An 18,699-nucleotide genomic window follows, 5' to 3' on the forward strand; every position below is an offset into this window, starting at 1 on the left:
TGGTTACTAGATCTTATCAGCAGCTGTGAATACACATTTTAACAATGTTAAGATTTTCCAGGCCTCGTTCAAAATGGCTGTGATGCCTCCCTAAATGTGCCTATTATCTGTCCAAGAGTAGTTGACCTTAATTGCTTCTGAGCAATATTTCCTCTAGTTGTCTGAGAGGTTCCAAGGAAATCCAGAGAAGTCTGAATGAATCTCTACTTAGAAACTGGCCATATTCAATCTGTAAAATATGTACATTTCTTTCCCTTTGGGAAAGGCTGAAGAGGGCAATAGGTGCAGGATGTGGAGGGAAGAAGCAGTGCCCTGACCCTACAGCATTTCTGCATGTTGAGTCAGGGAGTGACATTTAAACAATTCTCGCTGCACCCAATATGAAAAACTATGGTGCAGATCAAATTGCTGGCTGTGCTCTGAGAGAGATGAAGAGGAAAAAGATCAAGGCATCTGTCAATAGGTAGCCTCTTTTATGTTTCAGGTGTTGGAGCAGCTTACCAGCAAGCTAAATGGGTCTTGAGGGTCTTTTTTTTCTTCTTTTCTTTCTTTGAGGTAATGAATGTCTCCGGACTTTCCATCTTTAGAGCTGGTGGTTTCCACACCACAGTGATTCAGCCAGCATGAACTCTTGACCAAATCCCAGTTTGTTTCCTGCTTTTGTTTTTCTAAAATATTTTACATTTAGCAGGGCATAAAGGCCTCCCTACTATGTGACAGAGTAAGAAAGACAGCAGTGGTCCTTCTACTGACTAGCTCTCTAAGGACAGATCCTCACTGTTCTGAAAACTTTGCAACTGAAGCAGATAAAAGGAATCACAGAATTTTGACTGAAATGCAGACTGAATTCTTACATGCTCCTGGCTTTTTGATGCTGTGTTTTTATGTGGAATTTCCTTTGAGGGTTAATAAGGTCTGATTTTTATTTGAGAAATATGATCTGCCTGAAATGCTCTAAGTTTAATCAGTGTGTTATTGTATGGGAAAGTCATGTACATTTGTCTACTTGCAGGATAAATAGATTAGTATTGCCAGTGATTTCAGGTTGTTAAAATAACATGGAGGCCCTGTTCCTTTGCCTTGCTGGGTGTGTTTTGGTGACTGAATTCTCTGGGCTGCCCTGTTTAGGGAATATGCTGGTGGTTATCCTGTTACCTTATAAGTGGTAGGCTCAGTAAGGACTTAGAATATCTTGGCTGTGGAGTTTTGAACACCAAGAGAGAGAAGATAGACAGGAAATCTATAGCCTGGAAAGCTACAAATGAAAGAAATTATACTCTGAAAATTAAAACTTTTAAGTGTTAACTGACTTTCAGACTCACGTGCTTTGCAAAATCAGGCATTTCACTGAAGGAAAGCATTCCAGGCTGCTTTTGAGAAACCTGGTGTTTGCTTCAGGTGACAGAGAATGTTGCTTAATTGACTTATTGAAAAGGATCCCTCAGGGTACAGTGCTGTCACTGTATTAGGGTGGTATGGCCACAGGTGGGGCTCAGTTGACACCTGAGCCAGCACAGGCAGCTGTTCAAGCAGTGTATTCCCAGATTAGTCAAGGCATAAATGCTCTGCTCCATTACAGCCTCACTGCTGTTCCCAGGGAAAGGGAGTTCCCAGGGAAAGGGCCCAGGCCTTGTGTGATTCAAGCTGGTCACCGTAGCCTGCTGAGGACCAAATCCCCCTCCTGAGGACCCTGGTGAAGCTGTGACCATCCCAGCTCCTTTCTCTTGGCCCCTGCCAAAGGCCTCTGGCTGCCCGTTTGGCTGTGTGTAAAAGCATCTTCCAGCCAAGAAAGTGTGAATAATCTTGCCCAGCTTCTTGGCATTTCTTGGCATGGAGCTAACCTTATGACTCTGAAGGAGATTTCAAAGGACATGCATTAACCCAGGGATCCAGTGGTTCTGGGGGTGAGTGAGGCATGAATGATCAGAACATGGTTAGGTTGGTTGAGAGGTAGGAAACTGGTAGGAGACAACACCTCTGGATGAGGATGAGGAGTTACTGCTTCCCCTGAGGATCAGGGGTGAGTAGGTAAAGAAATGTGGACCTTCATATGTGGAACTGCAGTGGGGAAGGAGAAGCCAGGGGCTGGGGTATGGAAATCTGCTGTGAAGCTGGGACAGATCCAGGGGTTTAAAAAGATATTGAAGAGATGACTGAAGGGGGCCTTGGGATCAGTGGTTGTAAGAAGGGCACCATGCACTTGCAGGACTACAATACAATATATACTATTCAGTACCCCCTTGCCCCTACAAGCAAGAGAGAGATTCCTGTGTGGGTCTGCAGTTTTGAAAGTATCTATTTATTTTGTATACCTCCATGATTAGGAGGCAAATTTAGGGCTTATCTACTTGGGGAAATCCCTGTAAAATAGGTTGGGTGTGAATTTACAGCCTACTTAAGACCCAGAATAAATGCAGTGTAAATTCACACTTCTGCTTACTTCACAGGAGCTCCCCCGCAGAAACAAACCCTCAGAGTCACCTCTGTACCTCAGTCTGGTGCTAAAAGTGAGTGGAAGCTTTTCAAAATGTGGGCCTCCAGTTCCATTTTTGTAGCTGGGTTTTTCTGTCTCCTGGGGCTTTTTGCAGCTGCTGTAAATCACTGTCGCTTTGCTGAGGTTGGAGAAGCTGGGCCAGTTTGCACTGCTCAGGATCTGACCCTTTGCCTCAAGTAACCTTTTATTATCAATTGGCCAGAGGGTATTTTCCTTTTTACTGGCTTCATTATTAAGCTTGTTCATTCACTCCCACCACTACCGATGTCTTTTTTTCTATTTTTCTCCCTGTGAATTTTATGTTGTGTCTTTCCTCCCATGTAATTTCCTAATAGTGAACTAGTGACAGAGTGGGCTGCTGGTATTTAATCTTGTGGCTGGAGAGGTCAGGGTGTTTTTGGTACAGACAAATACTCCATTACAGTAAACTCACAGAAAGTTTCCTTTTCAACCTGAAAGGAGAAGGAAATGCACTCTCCACCAATGGGCTTTCAAGAATTACTTCTGTGAGCTGAACTTATATTAAAGGCCAGTTTGGTAATGTTCTGTGAGCAAGGGGAAAAAAAAAAAGAGGAAGACAGAATATTTTTTCTTTCTTTTTTTGCTGAGATTTGTCTTGAGTCTTGGCTCCTTATCAGATTAGAGTCCTGCAGGGAAAATAGCAACCCTTTGCACTGTGAGTTGTGATATTACATCAGGAATATCCATTTCTGATGTCTAGCTGAAAGAGCATAAGGATTTAAGCCTTAACGTTCTCTCTCTGCTTCTGGTGTGTAGGTAAACTTGCTTCTTGTCAGGAAAAGCTAAGTAATAAGGCAAATATGTAGCATAATACATTTCTTGCTGTACTGTATGGCAAGACTAAAAAGACTGCCCCTGACTACTTTATGGCAGTTTAATTTAAATTTATTAGGCTGCTGCTGGCTGTACACAGGAGTCTAATCCTGTAATCCATGGATGGCTGTAGGTACACAGTGTTGCAGTGTTCCCTGTGCTGGAGTAATTTGATATAAAATGTGATTTCTGCTTCTCAAGGGAGAGCAAATATAACATTGTACTGTCTTACTGTTCACTACTTGGACTTGGCTGAGTTGCCCTTTATTAGAAAGGGTTGAAGGTACAGAAAATGCAAGATAATAAATATTTATGTCCCAAACATTACATGGTATCATAAATGATTAATTTTTGAAGACATTAAATTATTCTTTCTGCCTAATTACTTGATTTGTGGCACCAGTGTGCTTAAATTTGTTTCTGTGGTAACCTGACTTATTTTATGACTCTTTCTTCTACAGAAAATTTAGTGTTGCTTTGCTAATTTCCTCTTTAAATACAGTCAAAAATCCTATTTGCTAAATTAAGAAAACAATAGTTGGGAATGAAAACATGCATTACCTTGCATTGCTTGAAATGTTTGTTGACTTTGACACGTGCTGTCAATTACTAAAACACATATTTTTGTTAAAAAGATACTCCTTCATTTTCCCAATTATTCTGGCATTAAACCTGTATGAAAAAAATAGACTGAAGTGTAGTAAAAAGTTTGGTTAATTTAAATGTGGGAGCATGTTATCAGTTGAAAAATGTTATTTGAAAGATAACTTTGAGGTTGAAACTGTTCTATTACTGGAAGGAACATGGCAGGGTCAGATGCAGACCAAGTGAAAAGAAAGTCAATTGATGTGATGTGTTGGCACACATTTCTGGTAGGTGTAAGTCACGACTGTTGCATACACTTGATAGTCTTCTCCCATCGTTCATAGACTGATTTGTATTATTTATGATGTACTTGCAGGGGGGAAACTGTCCTCCTGCTACTCTTGGTTTGTGGTGTATCTATCCACAGCACATACACAACTTGGTCTAGACAGTCTGGTTAGCTTATAAGGCTTGGAAGTAGGATCCTACAAGGAGTTGTACAGGACAAAGTGCTGTAAGTAGTGCTCTCAAAGCATTCAGCTTATATTGACTAATAAGTATTTTCAATTGGTGACATACACTTCGGTGTGACTGATCTTTCAAAAGCTGGTTGGTGAGGAATGTTGTCATAAGCTTCAGGAGCCCAGTGGAGCAGTCAGTTCCTGGCTACCTGATGCTGTGTGCTGACTCCAACAGAAACCCTTTTTCTTTCCAGATGTAGCTGACATAGACATTTGCTCTTCTGCCTCAGCCACAGGGAAGGTACAAGCTGTGCCCAGCCAGATCAATATCTCACTGCCATTGCAGTCTCTGTGCCAAATCTGTGTGCAAAGACATCTCAATGACTCTGGTCAAAATTCCCATGTGAAAAGAGTAGTTAGGGTTTTTCAGAGGGAGAACAATCCACAAGTCAGAGATCAGCAAAGTGTTAAATGAAGAGTGATGTATGTCACTTGCAGTGTTTGTACCTACAAGAAGTTTTTTTCAGAGCCTAACTGCTGTATTTCATCTGGCTACCTGCTTTGTGTGTTTAGAATGAAAATGCATAAAATCCCATTCTCTCCAGGAGATAAGGGATATGTCACACCACACAGCTGGATGGTCCAGAGCTGGTCAAACTTGATCCACTGCCTGGGCCTGTTCCAATGGGCCTTGAACAGCCCTCTGTTCAAGCCCTCTGCATGGCAGAACCCTCGCTGCAGAAGGGGCAGCTGCTCTGGGAACACTGGAGCACAAGGTGTTTGCAGGTAAATATTGTGCTTCTGTATGATGTAGTGGATCCCTTGGGTCATTTCTGGCAATGCAGCTGTTGCTGAGAGAAGCCTGGCAGCCTGCCCTGCCTGGTGTGCCCCCGCAGAAGCTTTGAAACCAGCAGGAGAGTCCATCTGCTTTCCCACTGGCAGAGCCTTGTTCTTCACTGCCACTGCCCCAGAAGTGCATCTTGGGCCCAAGCAGACCCTCTCTGGAAGGTTTAAAAGTACTGCAGAAGCCAAGCAAAGGATATAAATCAAAGCTGTGGTGAAAGGATGAGGTTACAAGTGTTTGTCTGGACAGGAAGTTTCGTGCAGGACACCAGGATCATGCAGAAGTAATCTCATGACCTGGTTTCCAGACCCTTGTATCAATCATTTAATTTCTTTTCTGACTGAAAACATACACAGCATGTGAATTGGCAGTGGCCTTCATATTGAGCAGATGTGTGATACACATCTACACACAGGCTGTGACACACTTGGGTTTCATGTGGAACTGCTGCTTGTGTTACTGTAATTAATACTAGTGTGTTTGTGTTTGGATTACTGCTTCCATTATATCTTTGTAAGGTTATTGTGTCAAGAAGCCACAGTCCGAGTTCCTTTTTTATTTGCCTTGACCACTGGGTACATTCAAAAGAAAAGGCCATTCAGGTAGGCTTCTTTAGCTGTCTGGAGGCCAGGTCTGTATTCTAAGCAACATGTATGGGCACTCTTGTGTGTCTCCCTCTTCACTGAAGGTGGCCAGAGTGATTCATTATGGATTTAGGAGAGTGAGTCATACAGCAGCACTGCCTGGCTCTGTTGGTGGTGGAGAGAGCCAGGACAATTAGCTAAGCCTAGGCATTAACTCTAGGCTAAAGGGGTATGCCTTTCTTGCTCAGAGCCAGGGAAGTATAAGTTTGAGTTCCAATTAGCAGTATTTAAATGCAAATGAGCATAAAAAGAGCCTGGAGTGCTGCATGTCTGCAAAGGCATCTGTTGCCCACAGACAGATCGATTTGCTGCAGATGCTTGAGCATACTGCATATGCCCAGAGCTCCTCTGCCATGTCTTCAGTGAGCATCTCTTGTATGGTGAGACACAGAGAGACGTTCCCTTTGCTGACTCTGCAGGGGCAGTTGTAACTTCTGGCAGGATGTGCATAGACAACTAGATTGGACATATCTTAAAGCCTATAGAAGGTGCTAGTGGAGTTCATCTATTAGAAACATCTCTTCTAGTTTTCTTTTGCCAGCAGTCTGTCTACATCAGGTAGAGGCTGGAGAAGAGAGATGTGTACTGGTGTGAAGATGCTCTGAAGGTTTGTTCCCCTCCCTCTGGGATACATCAACACCTCTAAGGTCAATGTTGCTTCATTCATTCACCAAGCAAAGCAGGGCCACCTCAGAGTTAGAGACCTTTTATGTTGTTAGCGTGGGGCAAAAAAGGCATTTGTTATAACTGCACACTGGAATATAATTATAAGTTGTACCTTTACAGTTTCTGGAAGATCTCTCTTTCTCTGAGAAGAAGAGGGCTGCTGTGAGCCTTATTTCACTGTGATGAAGTTATTTCTACTGGACAGTGTGAAAAACAAATCGGAGAGTCTTAGATACCATCTCTTGAAGAGAATGAATCTGGATTCAGTGCAGCTGGATGTAGAAAGCTGAGGCCTAGCAACAACTGCAGGCAGCAGTTACTATTCCAGTTGTTCATCTTCATCTTCTTTTTACAGGTATGTAAATATGGTCTTATTATCTGATTTATTAAATATGGTCTTAGATTATCTGATTTATCTAGTTCAGGTATGTTTTAGTTTTAGGGTTGGCATTCAAATCTAAGACTTCTTCTGAAGAAGAAGATACTCTGAATTATTTCATAATTATGAGAAATCCTGGGGAGGTATCTCAGTGTTTACAGAGGAATATCTTGCTGTACCTCACTCCAGATATATCAACACAGCCAAATCTCCTTCTAGTATGTTATAATTTAATTAGCTCCACTTCTTGAGTCATAATCTGTTTCTCTGGGGCTGAAGCACACACACACACACACACAAAAGACAAAATGCAAAATGTGAAGAAGTAATTGTGATCTTTGCTACTTGGATTTGGTACCATCTGTTAACATGACTTCTTGTAAAGTAATTTTCCAATTTGTTTGTTGAATTGGAGTTTCATGCCATGGATAACATTTTCTTTCATTGTGAAGCTGTCAGATGTAGCTCCCCTGAGAAAACCATCCTACCAGTCTGAGATCTGGGACATAACTCTCTCCTGCTCGTCCAGCTTCTAAAAAGCAGCAGCACAATTTTCTCTAGGTGAGGATCTAGCCCATAAAATCCTTCAAGGGCAAATTCTAACTGGGCAGTGAGCCAAAATGTCATCCCAGAGGACTAGATGCCATGAAAACCTTGGCAGAGTTTCCCCAGATGTGCTAGATGCATCTTGACTTCTCAGCCACAGATCTTTCTTTGCCTTCTCAAGAATATTACTTTAGTATTAACTTGCTCTATTTACCCCTCTGTTAGAAGGGTTGATATTTCTGATTTTTCATCCTCTTTTTCACTGCCTCTGTCTTCCAAAAACAAAGTGTTGGAGGGATTTCAAGTGTTGATATTTCCAGAGCTGGCCAGCCTGTGCCTTGGAGTTGTTTGTAGCTGTTGAGTGTGGTATTCACATGCCTTCTGAACACAGGAGTAGCAAATGAGATAATAATTGTTTTAATCATTCTTTTCTCTGCTTCTCTCACAGCTTCTCTCTGTTCAGAAGGCATGTGAATACCACAGTTGAGTGCTTCAAAGGTGCCTCTCACATTGGAACAACATCCCATACACAGATCTCTGTGCTCACCAGGGCTGCTGGGTAGTCTGTTCTCTTGGCTGGGGTGAAAGCGATAGATTGCTACACCAGCATCTCTGGGATACCCAAACCATCCTGCTGTGGAAAAATAGAGTTTGATCAGCCTCTCCCCTTATCAGTTCCTCCTGGACTTCCCCCACCTCACAGCTCACTGAGATCAGTGATACTTAGTGATCTCAGTAGTGTGGTTTGTTAGGCTGGCTGCTCCAGGGCAGTCTCTCTCTGCTGCAGTGTCATTCCTCGATCTGTTCTTACAGTCCTCTACTTTGAACACTTTGCAATTTGCATCTTCTGATGCTCATTGTGAGCTTTTTGAAAGATTTTCCTTGAGTGTCCACTTTTCCACATGTTGGTTACCACTTCTCATGCTTTTCTAGTTATTCTCACTGGTGTGCTGAGTCATGGCACCAAGTATGACAACTCTCTCCTCTGTCACTGTTAACCAGCAGTCACATCTCACTCATCTTGCCCTTACAAGCTGCTGAGGCTAATGGCATCGGCCTAATGGCAACATTTTCTGGTCCCATTTTCCTTTTGGGTCATGTAGTGATCAAGAAAGAGCAAAGGAAGTATGAAACAGTTAAATGAGATCCAAGTCTCTCTCCTAACCTGCACAGAGAGTAACCACCATTCTCCTAGAAAAGGAACAGAAAATAGCAGCTCGTGTCACTTTGTGTAACAATGATTGCAAAAAGAATGGGAAATAGTGCACTTCCCTCATGTCTTCTGCAGCTTCAGGAGTAGATGAATGACAATTTTTGGTTCCTTCTCCTCAGAGTGAGGAGTGGATGACTAATATCATTGTGACTGATGCCATCTAATTGGCTCAAAAGAATTTTCTGGTGGTTCTCATGATTAACATCACTTCTCATCATGTGCAAACCATTGCAGAGCAAAGACCTCCATTTGAACTGTGATGGTATGAAGAAGATGTAAAAATACTGGGTTTCTGAAGCAATTCAATGTATATAAAGTATGTATGAATCAGTATTCTGATCTTCCTGTGCAGCAAGTCATGATGACTGATCTATTTCTACAGTTGCTAATTATATTATGTTAAAAAATACTTGGTGTTCAAGTGACTTTTATGCAGAAATTCTGTGAGATTGAGATTTTAGGAAGACTTGCCAGGAGGGTACTACTGAAATACTTTGCTTTGAGTCAGTTTTATCCATTTCAAAACAGTTTGTTGAGCTGGGTTGCTGTGTGTTACTTAATATTGAATCTGAGCCATTTGTGTGAACTGCTGTGGTATTTTTGGGACAGGAAGCATTGTATCCTGATTATTTCTTACAGCCACTCCCATCTCTGCATTATCTAACCAGGGGTGTGTTGCAATTTCTCCTCTTACCTACTGTAGTGCTGGATCATGGGAAAAAGCTTGGACAGAGAGGCTCACTTTAGACAGATGAGACAAACTGAAGGCAAACTGGGTCAGATCAAAATATTTTACTTTGGTTCAGCTCACAGAAATTAAGTGTTTCTATTCAGGAATACCAAACCACTTAATTTTTCAATCAGAAGTGTGGAAATAACATATTTGGTACTTACTAATGTCATACTTCAAAGGCAGGGATGTGAATTTCTCTTAGGTGATGAAGAAATAGGGCTCTATCACAGTGCAGCCTTCACCAGCCTAGTGAGAAAAGGACTTTATGCTCAGTTTGAAAGAGGTCAGTGCAAAGGTTTAAAATAGTGAATATTACAGCAGCATCTTTGGAAGGTTGAGAAAGCGACATGAGTACAAATATGGGGAAAAGGACCAGACATTGTAGCAATAGAGTCAAATTAAATATTTCATAGATATGTTAGAAATTTGTTGGGATCAGTCGCAGGACTGGAGCATTCACACAGCTCATTCTGTACAGACAAGCTTGGAGAAATGGAGAAGTGTTATCCATGCTCGTCCTGAAGCTGTGGAGTAATGAAGGACAGACTTGTCTGGGTGAGGATGGAAAGAGGAAGAGCAGAGCCTCTTTGACAGGTGGGTGTCATTTAAGCCACCTGCCTAGTGGACAAGTGGAAAGATGCTTTTGAGCAACTCTTGGAAGCACTTGCTAGTGGCAAAGGGACACTTTATGTGGATATTACTTGGAAAGGCAACATGGCAAAACCCCCCTTAAGGTATCACCATGGTAGGATATATTGAGGCAACCCTCTTTCACAAGGTAGAAGTTATTAGGGAGATATTTTAACTGAGTTTTACCAAGGAAGATTTACTTGTTCACAGCATCACAGAATGCTTTGGGTTGAAAGGCAGCTTTAAAAGCCATCTAGTCCAAGCCCCCTGCAGTGAACAGGGACATCTACAACTAAACCAGGTTGCTCAGAGCCCAGTCCAGCCTGACCCTGAATGTTTCCAGGGATGGAGCATCTACCACCTCTCTGGGCAACCCGTATCATTGTTCCACCACCTTCACTGTAAAAAATTATTTCCTTACATGCAGTCTAATTCTGATTTCTTTTAGTTTAAAAGCATCACACCTTATCCTATCCTACAGGCTTTGCTAAAAAGTTTGTTCCTATCTTTTTCACAAGTCGCCTTTAAGTATTCTAAAGAAGGAGGTGTTAATGAAGTTGGGAATCCACTCAAGAAAGAGATTTGGATTCCTGGACAGATAGTGGGACAGATTTGTCAGACAGTTTGTACGGACCTAAATTGTAAAATGATGTTAAAATGTAATTTCCAAGAGTAATTAATATTTAACTAAAGTAATTTCTCAGTTTATTGGGCAACTAGTATGCAGTAGATATCATATAGATATTCTGATCTTGGTGTATCTCTTGATCTTGGCTTTCAACCATCTTTCCTTCATTATATTCTCTAACTCTTCTATCAGTCAAAATCTGGGGGATAAAATGGGGTAACTTGACCCAGTCAAAATTGCCTGCTTGGACAAATACGAGGTGATAAAGTGAAGAAACACAGCCAAAGTGTTAGGAAAACATTCTTTAATTGCACAAGCAGTAAAATCATGGCATGGATTACTTGGGGAGAAGGTGGCATATTCTTGTCTGAATTTTTGCAAGCAAAAGTGTGATGAATGTTTTTCAGAGATGGTCTAAGTTATTTATTCTGTTTTAGAGCAAGGAAAAAGATTAAATAAGCGACCCTCCAGGTCACTTCTAGGCTTGGGTTTTTTAGATTCTCTTAAGTGGGCACTTTGGGGTCTTTTAAGATCACTGCTTCTTGGGTGGGGTCAGCACAAGAATAGACATTGTACTGTGGAAATTTTCCTTCAGGCAGATGGTCATACAAGAAAAAGTTGTGGGTTTTACTGAAAACAGTTATTCTTTACCTGCTCTCTAGAACTTTAGAGAAGGATGCCCAGCTTCCCAGGTTGAAATACTGTGCATCAGATGGTATAAGCGCTCCTGGAAGACACAACAGATTATGTGAAAGTGTTAAAATGTTTTTGCATGAGCATCATTTTTATTGAAGAGTTGTGCTCCAATGATGAGGAACAAAGGTAGGGCATGTGATAGAAATGTGCAGTGTAAACAGCTCACATGGCTCCTAGCAATTGCATGGTTTTGATTGGATAACAGATCATGAACTGTATTTGTAAAAATTATTCAGCAGTTTCAAAACCCACAAATATTTAGGAAAGCTGTGCCTTTCTGGAGGCACCTGGCAACCAGATAAAGAACCAAAGTTCATTAATAGATGAGTCATTGCTTCTATGTCCTTGCCTGAGATACCCACATAAACTCTCACTGGCTTCAGCAGGTGTTGTGGTCAGACTAAAGGACAGTGTGGTCTCTGGGCCAGGTTCTGGCCTGACTTCAGGCTCACACTGATTTGTTGGTGATTTTAAGCAAAAAGAAAAAAGAATGCCTCAGATGACAAGGTTCATTAGCACTCCTCTTTCTCTCCTTCCTCTTCCCATCCCATCACTCTCATTGCTTCTTCTGCTCCTTGTAGGGTCGGGGACTTGCTGTCCCTTTTTCTGGGTAGTGACCACATGGCCAATCTCTCTGCAAAGCCCTGACTTGCTGGTGATAGCCACAGAACTTCATGGCCATCACGGGTTTCTTCCAGACTACCTTGTCCTTGCTACACGGATGATTGTTGCTCATGAAGCAGGGTCTGCTTTCAATAGAACTTTCAATAGTTCTCTGTGTTTTATATTGAGTTACAGAAGTACCGATCTAGTTGACTACATGGATTTGCAACCAGCAGCTCAGCAGCTGCTTCATGAACCATCCTTCCAGGACGGGAACATCACAAAGATGGGTGAGTTGGATGATGAGGAGTGGGAATTGGTCTATTCATCCCCAGAGAAATCCTCCCCAGTTGTGAGTCAAAGCCTGCTGTCTCTTGCCTGAGATGAGGGGAATCTCCCAAGGGCAGCTAATCTTGCACGATCGCATCACTTGAGATCAAACATAATGATATTGGGTCATTAGATAATTCTAAAAGTGCATGCAAACCTCATTCAAATTCCCATATAGCTCTAGCCAAAACACAAGCCAAATCATGATCCAAATAACCTCCTCCTCAGCCCACCTTCGTTGCCTTTCTGTTTCAGTGGCAAATGCAGCACAGAAAAGATGCCTGAATGCTTAATTCAGAAATTTACTGTTTAAGGCATTACTTGTATGAACACCAGCGTAACACATAGAATACCAATGCCCTAAATTTAGTAGTTTAGTCTGAGTCATTTTCACTATGTGGGAGGGCTGTGAAGACACTCCACAGAGTGGAGAAACTTGCTGGTGGTGTCTGTCCAATGAGATTTTTTTTTTAAAAAGTCAGAACACAGCAGAACTACAGATATGTTTGTGAGTAAAATGCAGTTTAGTTGCAGGCTCCAGCACAGGAGAGGGGCGGTGTTGCTCTCCACCCACTTCAAAAGCTGAAGTCAGGTTTGACTGATATGTATCTCTGACACTGAAATAGGTACAGAATTTTTCCTGACAGCAACACACAGACAGAGGTAAACACTCTGGCTGTGGGATTTGGAGGGACATGGTGTAATCCCCAGCTTTGTCTGTGCAATTACATCTTATTTTCAGATTTCCTAGTGATAGCAGCTGAGTTGATACAATCCTACATGTAACCAACCAGCGGGCAAAAGTTATCCCTGGGTTCATTCACTGAGGGGTGAAATGTTGTCCCACTGAAGACCAGGTGACTTTTGCCACATAAGTCATCCAGCAGGACTAGAGGTACACACACAGCCTGTGAAACAGATGTGGGCACGAGTCATTAGGTGTGGATGCGAAGGAGGCATTTAGATTTGGCATTATGAACTGGTAACACCTTCCTGCCAGTCTGGGTTTTATTCTTGCTCCATTAGCCTTTCTGCAGGAATGCAGCTGATTTGAAGTTGATAGAAATTTAGCAATTCCATTTTGGACATTCTTCCTGGGACCCTATCGAATGAAACTGCTCCTCTGCTCAAATGAAAACCTAATTTCAGTACCTTATTTTAGTCAGAATTGATAATGTTTGTATTTTGAATAAAATTTAGTTCTAGCTCAATACCTGCTCTCTGTGTTGAGACATGAAGCAAGCAGAGATAAAGGATGTTTTCATGCACTGTATCCTGTCTGATATCAGCCATGGCAGATGTGTAAACAGACTCAGGCTTGACCCTACACCCTGATTCTCATGAGTGGTGCCACAGAGGTCAGGGCTCTGCTCACACAGACTGGAGGATTGGTTGTGATATCTTTAATGCCAATGAGATGAACTCTGTTTCTAGAGAATCTCCAGTAAAATCAAAAGCTTGTTAATAAGAAAAGTAGTTAGCTGCTATCCTAAACAAAGCAAAATGCCAAACAAAACCCTGTTCTGCTATTTGTTCCCATACTGGCATTTAGCTGCCAGGAAAGACCAGTCTTATAAACGTGAAATCATATCCATGGCAACATGCAAGCCATGTTTAACTTTGCAGCATGTTGAAAGGTACATTAAAAAAAAAAAGTATTTTACTGTTGAGAATAGCAATTATGACTTTTAAGTCAGCTATTTTAACGCAGTCAGCCTGAGAATGTTGAGTGGTGAGGGTAAGGGCCAGAGGCACAGCTTGTTCCTCAGAGCACTTGTTGCTAGACATTCCCAGAAGGTATTATTGCTTAAATACAGCTTGTGTTTTCTTTACCCAGATTCCTTTAGCAAGGAAGATATGACAGGTTGTGATATTGGACTGCAGTGAAGTTCCGCCGCTGCTGTTCTACCCTTCGTGAGTGAGCACTGCTGGGCTGTGCAGCTGACAAGCTCGTGCCCTTTTTTTGGGTAAGTACTGGATTCAAGGAGCCTGCTTTGTGGTATGGCATCCTGGGATTATAAGCACCCTACTCAGGTGCTGTTTGGTGACTCCTGCATTGTGCTGAAAAGCAGACATTGCTCACAGAGTAGAAGAGCAGCTGAAGTAGGGAACAGACTGAATTAGTGTCTGGGCTTCAAAATGTATTGGGAAAAGTAACATAAAGATCCCAACTTGGAGCAAAAGCTGAAGCTGAAAACTGCAGATGGTTTTCTTGTCTGTACGATAATGTCAAACCCAAAAAAAGGGAGTTTTCACACTCTGTTGTCTGTTTAGCACAAAGTGAAAATTATGTACTGGAAAATGGAGCCCCATGTCTGGAGAATGCAGCTCTGACTGTGCCTATAGAATACCATACAGGGCTTTTTTGGAAGTTGGGCTTGACTGCTTTTGCAGAGGTCTCTGAAACCTTGAGCTCTGAAGCCTTATTTGCTTTGGAGTGAAGGGAGGGAAAACGAGCAATGGGATGTGTCCTCAGTAGTTTTTATCTATTAGCAGCTTCATGACAATGACATTCAGAGTGAATAGTGCTAGGAATGTCTTCTAAAAACCAGAAGTTTAATCTCTAAAGGCAGCTGAACAGCCTGTGTTGGTTGTGAGGGCAGTGCTGGAGGTCTCAATGGCTACAGCTGGATTTCAAAAGGCATGGTGGCAAAGAAGAACAGGATGTTCTGGTAGGTACTGTCATGTGTGTCTTGAAGCAAAAGCCTGGTAAATGCAGTAACCTGAGTGTTTGGCTCTGAAAAGACAGCATCATCTTGGAAGAATACACATGTATTTGCTGTCTTCTGTAGCTCTTCATCATGGTTCTGGTTTCTCTCTTCTCTGTTTTAGCTGCACAGAAGTGAGGCAAAGATGATACGAGGTGCACTTCCTATAGAAATTTAACAGCATATATATTAGCATTTACCTCTCTTTACAGAAAAATGGAGGTAATGTACCAGTACAACCTGTCCCTTCACTTTTTAGGAGAGTCTCAGACCTGTATCTAGCTGGACAAGGAGGTTTGGACTTTGCTGTACCTTTCCACTTTTGTAAAATGAACACAGATGGTATGTTCCAGCAGGATGAATGATTTGACACTGTACCTCAGTTACTGGAAGTGCTGTGTACAGTCTGGAGGGAAGAAGTGTCTGAGATGCCTTGCTACTGAGCTATCTGCATGCTGGTGTGAGGGGAGAGAGGTGAAGCACCAGGCAGTACCAGAATAGCATCCTGGGGGCCTGAATCCACAGTAACTCTTTCCATGGGACTTCAGTGAGAGTTGCCTGTTTCTTAGTCTTTTGAGATACTTTATCTTCAGGTGCCTAAAATGAGAGCCAATTAGCCTGAAGAACCTAATTTTGACAAGAAAAATACTTTTGTTTGTGAGAAGCTTCCTGAAAGGACTTCAGGAGTTATTCTGCAGTGAACTTTGAATTCTGCCTTGGGTGGTGGTATCCCTTGTGGAATATGTGTTGCTCAGCCTGTAGAGTTGTCAATACAAGGCATATTGCTGTATCAACCCTGTGGGTGCTTTGGCCTTTGCTCTGGATCTTAGCTTTAGTCATGCAACTCTTCTTTTGCAGGATGTTGGTATCTTTAGATCTGTCTGCTGGGTTCTTCCTGCTTTCATGCTGAAGAGTGTGTGGGAGAAGGTGGCCAGGAGTATAGTGTTGGAACGACCTTTTACTGATGGAGGCACAGTGGTGCTGTGTGCTGCCAACACGCTCTGGCAGTGGATGCATCTATTTCAGCAAAGCTGTGCCTTCTACTGTTCTACTGCTCAATCTTGTGCAGCAGGAGAGAAATGGTACTTGCAGAAGCCTGGGTTGGAGGGCAGTGGGGTGTGTGACAGCTATGCAGGTGGACACCCCAAGTGGGGGTGCCACGTGAGCCACTGGTTTTACCACTCTCATTCTAGTGTACGTAGCCACACCTGCTAAAGTCACCTGTGCCCAGGTGCCTGGGATATCTTCTGCTGCTGTCACTTCTTGGGGAAACCTCCTTTAAAAGGTCCTTGAGCACTGGCTAGGACTGTGGCACCCATTGGGGCACACAGGGACTCAGAGACCCCATTCAGATGAGGACCTTCCCCTAACCTTAGGAGACCTCAGCAAGACCTCTAGCACTTGGATCCTGACCTCAGACCAAATGGCTCTGTCAGGTATCTTTTAGGGGAATTTGATAGAATTTTCCTCATTTCATCCTTAAATGCCCACTGGTGGTCTCTTGTTTTGAAGAGAAAACAGGACCCACTGAAAGGCTGTTTTTCCATGAAGGTAACTTCAGCATACTGGTGACAGCTATGGTGGGTGTCTACTGAACCAAGAGTGTCAAAGCCAACATCTAAAATGACCTTTAGGCTGTTTACTCAAAGCAGTAACAGGCTCGCCCCCGTCTTCCTGATAGGGCCATCACTTATCAAGAAATAAGAAGAGCAAGTGGCTAGATATGGAAATCATTGTGGGAGTGCCTAGATGAAAACACACAGCATCGTATAGAAGTAATGCTATACACCAGTAACCTTTACCTCTTCTGTGGAATATGTATGTAGACAGCAGGAGAATTACCAGGTATTGGAAATAAGCTCATTCCAACACAAATAGAAAACCTTTTCTTGGAGAGACAGATGTGTATAATTTAAATCAAGTTTCTCCTCATGCTTCACACTTCTGTTTCCTAGATATGTAGAAAAGTATCAGAAATCAACGATTTTCATCTCACTTAAATGAAACATTTTAGAAGAGGAGTCTAAAGTAAGCCAAGAGATTAAGCAGACACTAAAAATTCAGTAAGCTCTGAATTTAATAGCTTGATATGTAGGATACTAAGTACCAAATAGAAGACAATGGGTTGGTTTCCACACTAATTTAGAAAATCAGGTCCTTTCTTAAAAAAGTTTTCATCATCATAAGACAAAAATATACTTCAACACATGCTTTAGAAAGTATTGGTATTTTAATGGATTTACCTCATTAAGCTATATTGTAGCATTTTACCATCTCAAACTAAGCTTTGTTTTAGCTAACAGCAAACCAAAGCACACCTGATTTGGTTGTGCTTTTTTCTTTAAACTAATTTTTATTATTTAATTTATATTAGGTTTTATTTGGGGTGAGAATAGCAGCACCATCTAATCCCACTTTTGTATTTACTGGAGAATGTCTAGACTGGCTAGTGTGAGGGTTTTCATCCTGGAAGGTTTTAGTAAGATCCCTCTCCACTTGGCATATACGTCACACAAGTACTGAAACTGAAAGCTTTAGATGCGATACCACACCTAGTAATAAACTGTTTCAACTTTTTTTTTTTTTTTTTTTTTTTTTTTAAGGGGAAAGAAATACCATCTTTTGGCAGTGTTTCCTCTCAAACCTCAGAGACTTGCTGATCTGCTGTGTAGATCTGTGCTGTGGTTGCAAAGTATCAAAACAGAACTAAGGATTTTTATATCTACTCTTCCCACCCAGCATTCACAGCTCCTTCCCCCTTCCCTGTCTGTCGGGTAGTTTCTGAAGGCGTTGGGGAGACAGGAAGGGAAGGGACACAGAACTGACCATTGGACAGGTAAAAGGAGAATAGTGCCAACAGCTAAGCCTCATTAATTTAGGAGTACAGCCTGCAAATGCCTTGGTAATTAGAATGGATTGTGAATATTGCAGGTTTTTTGTAGGTGTGGGGAGAAGCAAGGTAGAAGCAACTGGTTTCCATGTCAGATTAAGGAATTTGCAAGTGTTTGTGGCAAATGGTTCCATTCTCTTCCTTAAACTCTGAGCTTTTTTAATGGGAATGATGGTTTTCTGTTTTCTTGTGCTGTTGTGATACATCATGGAAACATTTGGCAATGATGCATATTGGACATGGAGCCCAGTTGCAGCCAATGGCCATGAAGGATAATGACATCCAAACCAGAACTCCAGTTAAGTCACGGGGATGTTGAATTTCTTATCAAATTTTGGAGTTTTCTTTGCAATTTTCTATGCAAAGCAGGCACTTGGAGTGGAAAAGGTCATTTTGATAAAAATCCAACTTTTCACTAAAATCAGTTCTCTTCAGCACCCTGTCCCAAAATCTGTTATGTTCACAGTGTTCCAGAACAGCCTTGCCATCTGTCAGAAGCATTTTTAGGTAACAAATTATTCAACCTAACTGTGCCCTGTCTTTACCACACCAGTTGTGTTGTCTTTGAACTTCCTTGGGATAGATAAGCCTGAGGCTCACCAAAGACAGCAGGAATCTCCAGACACTGAAGGGGAACCTCTAGAGCCAGGAAATAGAAGTGTCCTGAGGATGTGGGTGTTTCTGAAGCACCAGCCACCTCCTGAGTAGGAATGTCTTTACCTACTACTGCAGAAAGCAAGTGTGTTCCAGCACGGAGGTAGTGCTGTTCCAGAAAGGAGTGTATGTCTTGCTCTCCATTTAAAATGGATCCTCTT

General features: G+C 42.1%; 1 long non-coding RNA gene across 3 annotated transcripts in view; it reads left to right on the plus strand.

Annotated features, from left to right (window-relative positions):
* Positions 1–6,659: 6,659 nt before the first annotated feature.
* The window catches only part of LOC121336128, a 30,439-nt gene continuing 18,399 nt past the window's right edge, over positions 6,660–18,699 (plus strand). For 2 of the 3 annotated variants that reach the window (XR_005952693.1, XR_005952694.1), the window contains exons 1-2: positions 12,012–12,246; positions 14,124–14,253. This is a non-coding gene — a long non-coding RNA (uncharacterized LOC121336128). Of the gene's footprint in view, positions 6,884–12,011; positions 12,247–14,123; positions 14,254–18,699 lie in introns of those variants that run through there. The other variant, XR_005952695.1, reaches the window with a different exon arrangement.

This window comes from Onychostruthus taczanowskii, unplaced genomic scaffold (assembly GCF_017590055.1).
Source record: "Onychostruthus taczanowskii isolate IOZ18803 unplaced genomic scaffold, ASM1759005v1 scaffold22, whole genome shotgun sequence".
Classification (NCBI taxonomy): domain Eukaryota; kingdom Metazoa; phylum Chordata; class Aves; order Passeriformes; family Passeridae; genus Onychostruthus; species Onychostruthus taczanowskii.